The sequence below is a fragment of the Tigriopus californicus genome, chromosome 6 (assembly GCF_007210705.1).
Source record: "Tigriopus californicus strain San Diego chromosome 6, Tcal_SD_v2.1, whole genome shotgun sequence".
Classification (NCBI taxonomy): domain Eukaryota; kingdom Metazoa; phylum Arthropoda; class Copepoda; order Harpacticoida; family Harpacticidae; genus Tigriopus; species Tigriopus californicus.
Genome location: NC_081445.1, coordinates 1,808,445 through 1,815,840, shown reverse-complemented (window position 1 = coordinate 1,815,840; position 7,396 = coordinate 1,808,445). Strand labels below are relative to the sequence as shown.

Genomic DNA, 7,396 nt, shown 5'->3' with positions numbered 1-7,396 from the left:
CGAGAATTTGGCCAGGTCCGTGTATGTTATCTGATGCCCCCGCCCAAAAGCAAAACGAAGGAAGCGAAAGAGACGACCGAGTCGAACAAGAGGCAGCAAAAGACGAAGACTTAAATCAACAAACGAGCAAGATCAGGATCAATGGACGTGTAAATGAGGTGAATATCTTCAAAAGATTCGCATGTCATCCCTCCCAGACTCTCTCTCTCTCTCTCTCTTTTCTCTCTTTCTCTCTTTCTCTCTCTCTTGACTGGAGGATCGAGCGTCAGTGAAGGTGGAGAAAGAAGCCTCATGGATAATTGAAATTTTCGCACCCGCCTTTTCCACAATTGGGCCATCATGTCATATGTACGTGTGTACACAGTGTGTGTACGTAGTACCTGCAAATTGTGCAGAGCCCAGACCAGACTTCAAAGTCTTCTCTCAAGGGCTCCTCATGCCCTACAAACCGAACCCTTCCTTATTTCAGCCAAATTGCAGACCTGTCTGATCGAACCCCGCCAAGATGGACTCAACTGTTGTGCTCTATGTACTGTGGGTATTGGATGATGGATTTGGCTCTGAAACCATGCTCTCATCACGGATCGGCCCTCCCGCCTCGTTTGTGGCAACACTGACGGGAATTTGAAGTTCGTTCACAACTCCACTTCATTCACTCTCCAAGGCCATTATCTCACCATCATCATGGATGATGATGAAATGATGGTAATAATGGTCAAGCTATAAACTGAGCAGCTTTCAGCATGCAGTCAAAACCATGGAAATCCATTTTTCCCCCAGTGTGATCACCTGTGTAAATATCAAGTTAAGACAAGCGTCCCAAAAGGAGAAATCTAATAAGCATGCATAATATATTGGGTCGACTTGACAGGCTTGGAACATAAATTGATCAGGATACATTGATTTTCGCTCGACAGGAGGAAACAAAGGGCTTTGAGGCAGGTAATCATGAGGGCTCAAGTCGTCGCTGACATGAGCAGATGTGGGGTGCACAAGTTGGGTACCCTCTGATAAATTGTCCAATATCTTCCCCAATAACCCACCAACCACCCTTTTACATACTGTGGGCTCTCAACCCGGACCACATGCGTGCAATCAAAATCAAATCCTGGCCTATTGATCACGTGGTTTGTCGAGCAATCATACACATCCTCGTTCTCAGCACACTCAAAGAGTTTGGGTTTCCAATGCAAATTCCATTGGAATGGGGTGGACAATCGACCGATTTCAGTGGAAAGTCTTTATTTCTATGAGTTCGTGTTTTCTGGCGAGAGAGAGAGAGGTCTAAAATACAATTCTTGGAGACGAACGCCTTTTGGAGTGTCTTTTAATTTGTCTTGTGGGCAGGCCAAATATGTGTTTCGATAGTTTCACAAATGCCCACCACATGTATTAAGGGTGTGCGGATCTCGTTCAACCATGCCAGGAGAAATGTGCACTGCCGGCTTTCCGGCTTCCCCTTCGTTAATTTGTCAACGAGAGACTAAAGAAGGACGTCTTCTACGTACATATTACAAGGGTCTGCAAAAAATGGCTTTAGATTGCTGTCCCCAAACCGTGACCTTCTGGTTTGGTTTTTTCACGGGCTTTTCTAACCGCTACCTTCAGTTGCTTCCATTCATGTTTTTATCTAATATTTTAATTGATGTTGTCTATGATACCAAGAATGTCATGCCTGATTGATGAAAAACAAACTAACGAGAAATGGTCAGATACAATGATAAAGCACTTGATCTACCAACTAATTGGTATTAGCCGATCTATGAAGCCCCTGAATATAGGATTGGTCGGGGCTTTTGGACCAACACTAATCTAAATGATGTTTAAAAGATAAGGCATTTGGCTCTAACGGTTTTGCAAAAGTATTGAGTAATCACCCAACGACAAAGATGCTGGTCAATGAATGGAACTCTTCAAGACTGTTTCAATTCTGTTCAATATCCAATTGTACCAAATGGTGTCTTTGGTATCTGAAATAAAATGTCCACCTCAAAATAGCAACTTGGGCAATTAAATCTGGCCATCAGCAAAATTCCTTATGTTCTTTTTGGTTCGTAACATTTCAAGTCTACCAATTCCCGTGTTAAATGTATTTTTCAGTCTTCATTTGGTTTATCTCCGCTACCGCACGTGTCTAATTGTTAAGTAGTAGCATTAGGGGAGAACAAATCCGGCTCCCCCTCACCATAAAAAAAAGATGTCCAAAACGCCTACCTGCAAGTTCGAATGGGTTCGTTGTTGTGGCGGCGGTGGTTGGTGGTGGTGGTTGCGGTGGTTTCCAAGAGCCCCAACCCCCGACACCTTGTTCGCCACCAGTTGGAGGCAGGCAAAAATAACCCCGACGACAAACACTCGTCTGTTGAGAAATGTCTTCTTTTTCCTCTTCTTATGCCTCCCCAGGCCTCCTGCCGAGAAGGCTGCACTGTCCATCCACCAGGGGTGACACCCACTCAATGTGGAGTGTCTCATGATCTTGATCTTCCGACTCCCTTCAAAGGAATGAAATCCGGTCGCAACCATGACCACCTCCTATCTAAAGAGCCCACCTCTTACCTTGGGTTTGAAGCTTTAGACCCTGATATGCAAAACTTTCCAAGCCAGGCCAACTTTATAGTAGGGGTACTTTTGTTGTTTGTGAACAGAACGGATCAAGTGGAGCAAATAAAAAAAAAAGTGATGACTTCTGAAGTATGCCGTGTGATGTGAGATTTCCAGAGGTGATTGGTTGCGACCAAGACCTACAACGAGGGCGTGGCGTTCACAGGGTTCTTCTGGTCCTTCTAGGTGGGGAGGTGGGTGGACCGGGTTCCGATTTGATTTGGGTTGTTCTAATGACCTGATGGGCCTGGGCAATGCCTCTCAATGTCGTAAACTCAATCACTCAATGCACGTGTCTCGCAATTTCGCCTTGAACATCAACATTGCTCTCTCCGTCTCTGAGCGCATTTCCACTGGCACCACTTAAATTATACAAGACATCCAGGAGCAGGCCCCGAGAATAATTGGGAGTCTAGCACATGCAAAGTAGTAGTAGAAATACTTTTGCTATGCTACTATTGCTAATAACAAGTACTTGACTCGCTGTCCTTTGGTGAGAAGCCTCTCCAACGAACTACTGCTCTCTCCTCAGTTCTGGTCTCCTCTCCTCAACGTTGACGTCTTATCTTGTGCACTTCATGTAGATATACAATTCACCGGTGTTCTACAACAGTACCTCAGTTTGACTCATCCATTTAGATTCATTTGTGGCATGTTCACTATTTGTAACAGAGAAAGTACTTGTATTCTCTATTTCATTCAATCTTCCTTCATTATATGCTAGTGTTATAACATCATATTTTTTCAAGGTTCTTGCTAGCAGATTGGCTTTTAAAGCCACCGATCTATTTCAAAGCTTGCTCTTGAATCTGCTTTGACATTTTCAATTTTTTGCCAACGTATGCTTGATTTGTTTACATTTTAAGAATAAATCTATGCATTTCGGTTTTTCAAGTTCTTTTGCTTTTTAAGCACCCTAGCCCTCAAAAGACCCGATGATTGATCATGAAATTAGGCCATTATTATCTTTTAGCAGAGTGGAAAGAATGTCTTTTCTATTAAAAAAAGAAGAAAAAATAAGATATTTTTTTTAAAAAAATTGGAATCACTTAATCCCATATTGTTGAAAACGATTTCTAGATTTTGAAAAATCAACTGAAGTACTTAAACAGAACACCAGTAATTCAGGAAAGCGGAGTTGCAATCACTAATTCGACAAGTCCGTGGAAAAAAGGCTGTTTTTCATGCGCAAGGATAATTCATCATGATCTTCTCGGAAAGAGGCCTGAAATATGAAGAAAGAGAACGAAAATAGCGACAAGATACCGCATCCACATCATTGAAAATGTACTAAATTGAACGTTAGTTTATCATGTAGGAAATGAGACCCCATCCGGAATTGAGGGCAAACTTGAAACATGCAAGAATAGAAGAGAAAAAATGTTGATTTTCTCTCTGAGACCGATTCACCCAATGACCGAATTAACCTGCCTCCTGACATAGACATCAATATATTCAGCATTGCTTTTGATGCAAAGGCACCAAGCATTGATTTTTTTGATCTCTTTGGTGTTTCCAAGGAGGCAGATTTTGCACCCAGGCAAAAAAGGCAAAACTCCAGAGGATGTGAGTCAATCAACGCCCTCTGAGCAAACAATGTTAGTGTCGCAGCTTCCCTCTCTCTCTCATTGAGCACATATCTTATTGCACACGAATCCACATTGAACGGGCTCTCAACTCTCTGGGAGTCTTTTTAAATGTGGAATGCAGGCCTAACACTCGGAATTAATTCTACACATACTTCAACTTTTTCTTCCATCTCAAGTCCTGAGCCTGTACCCAACTCATTGAGCTTTGGTGCTTATCATGCGGAAGTTTGGAAGCCTTTGATTGACAGGAGGACAATATTTATTGCATCCCAAAGGGGAGAGAGAGAGAGAGAGCAACGGACGACCCCATAAACAGAGGAGAGACCAAGCATAGATTGGCAATGAACACTGGCTCTAATTTTTGGGCAAGTAAAGTAAAAATTTAAATTCACTCAATGTTTCATTTCCTAAATATTTTGGAAGAATATACAATACTCATGTCATAGCTCTTCAGTTCTTCAGGATATATTTCATTGGGTGAAAATGGCTTTTTTGGTATGTTGCGAGTACACTTGAAGTGTGTCAATCAAAGCCATTGACAAAGAACGCTAGTTATTGTGGACATAACTTGAACCAACTCTTTGATTGGGCTTTGATCTTCGCCCTGGCCCATCGCATTATTCATTTCATTTCGAGTAGGCAATGTCAAAGTTCAGATCAGAGTGGTTCTCCATTTTAACATTATTGAATAAAAAAATACCAGAAAATCGGGGAGAAGAACTAGAATGGGGATCTCTGCGATAATCACAAGGTAACCTTACAATTTACAACTTCGTGGTAAGTTATGCATGTTTAGAAATTACGCCTGATTTATAAGTCTAAACTATGTTGCTTTTCATTCATAACGCATAACTAATTTGCTAAGATCATGTTTCATTTTTCTAAGACGTATAGCATAATCGTCTGAAGAAAAAAAAATATCCGAGCTTCTCATGTCAATAAGTGCCAAGTATTTGCGTGATCTGAATGAAAGAAAGAGGGGGGTACAATCAGCCCGAAAGAGGGTGGCGCATATACTGCATGCACTGTAGGTACACTACATATGGATGGTGTGTGTGTGCCTAACTGTGTGCCCGATGACGAACTTACAACAAAATGCCGCCGAAACCCATGTGTTTATACAATAAAAACGGACATGACACACTTTTAGTGTTCCCTGGCAAGTCAGAAAACGAGTGAATGAGGGCCAGGTAATCTTATCTCCCGGTTCAATTTGCAAAATCCTGAAAGCAAAAGTAATGGCCAACTTTGAGCTGGATGTGTACATGTGTGTAACATCAAGTGGATAGACCCGAGGAATCATCCGACTTCTGGGTCCCCATTTCATAGCAAAGCAAGACGTTTGAACTCAGTACTGGTCACAATTCTGGAAAACTAGGCCTGGCTGTAATTGCAAGGCCCAGAGACGTTGTGTCCAAATCACTCGTTCCGAAAGTCTAATAATGGACGGACGTTCCCCTCGGGAAATTTGTCTCGATTTTGTCTGGAGAGGCATATTGTTTTAGGCACTTAAAAACATGACGCCTCGCCAGAGTCGCAAATACATTTTTATTCACAAGTACCCCACCAGTTCACAACAAAGAATACGCGTGCCTCTTTCCCCAAAAGAAGCATACTCCAGTATATTGGTTATAAAGAGTTATTGGTTAGTGACCATGATATTGCCCAAAAGTAAAAATACGAAATTACTTGCTCCATCCCAGAGAATGTAATGCTTTCCTATGTTCGAGCAGTAAAATCAGTCAAAAAAACAAGAGCTCAATGAGACATGTCTAGATATTTCTGGGTTGGAAATGGCCGCTCCGAAATCGCTCCAAAAAGCTTGACTTTCTGTTCCTACCTCTTGAATTGATCCGGATAAAGACGATTGTCCAGTAAGGTAAACAAATCTTGGCACTTCTTTCCCTTCTTCAATTAAGGTGTTTCCAAGTGGATGATGTCCTCGGACAGGATTTTTTCTCCAAACAAGCCATAACAGTACCACGTTAGTGAGGATTACATTCACCGATGATTTTAGGGCTTGCTAAAGAATTACCTCCATCCATTCCAGGGCCGTCGAGGGCCAAAGAGGCCAGAGCCGTTTTCGAACGAAGCGTCTTCATCCGCTCAATCCTCGGTTCGTCTCCAGTATTTGACGCTCAAGATGAACGAACGCGGCCCACAATTCTGGCTGGCCGTGGGGCGACCAAGACACCAAGGGACACATTGGCCGTTGACAGCAATTTTCTAAATATACGTACATATGCTGCATGCTCTGGATTTAGACGTGAGTAGACACCAAAAAGTAATTCAAAATGATAGTTTTTATGTTCAATCATGTCGGAAAAGATGCTCAAGTTAGGCCCGATTTACCATCATTTCAATAAAAAATGAGCATTTTTTTGCCTTTTCAGTTGACTGACCTTCTGCTGAAGGACAAGCAATTGAAGGTGCGAAAAGGAGAGATGGTTGTAGCGCAGTTGGTTAACGCGCGACAGAGCTTTGCTCGGGTTCATGGGTTCAATCCCAGGTCTCCCCCCCTTGCTTTAGTGAATTAAATCGCCTCGAACGGCCGGCAGTCCTCGAACCCAAAATTGGGACATCTCTGTATACGTAATAAACATGTTGTCAAATCTTAATCTAATGAGACTCAAACTCGCAATAAAGATTTTTAAAAAATATATATTTTTTATAGAATCCAATTCTTTTCCAAAGGGTCTACTCTCCCACTGAACAATGGCCCAAGAATTAATATTGATAGTTCATCCATGATTAAGTTCAGCCAACCAAGCCAAAACCAAAAAAGAACGAAGGAAGACGATTTTCATAATTCACTCTTTTCCCGGCGTCTTTTTCGGTTCGCCGGTGTTTACTTCAACTTCCTTCCGAGCGTCCACGTGCTCTGTGAGGAGGGGATGAAATTTAAAGCGGTAGAATGAGGTGAGATGGGAGGCTTGGACGTTTTTGTTTCATGCTGCCTTGGACGGCTTTGTTTTGTTGAATGAAAAATTACCATCATGGTCAGGCATGAGGCACATCAGTCACATTTGATTATGCACAAATTTGTGACCCTTCTCCACCCAGACAAGGCAGGTAGGGAGCGGAGATTAGTAAGCGGACTCTTGACTATGAAATGGCGCTAATGAGGAACCTTGCAACGCTCCAAAGCAAAAAACAAGAAAGAAACGGGAGGGAAGAGGAGAACCCCTTGTGCAAATTTGAAATATTCA

General features: G+C 42.3%; 1 long non-coding RNA gene across 1 annotated transcript; it reads right to left on the bottom strand.

Annotated features, from left to right (window-relative positions):
* Window positions 1-3,055: 3,055 nt before the first annotated feature.
* On the bottom strand, window positions 3,056-6,331 carry LOC131881731 (uncharacterized). Its single transcript, XR_009373389.1, has 3 exons — window positions 6,028-6,331; window positions 3,716-3,823; window positions 3,056-3,172 (listed from the first exon to the last, which is right to left on the bottom strand). It is a non-coding gene; the product is annotated as an uncharacterized LOC131881731 (long non-coding RNA).
* Window positions 6,332-7,396: the final 1,065 nt, after the last annotated feature.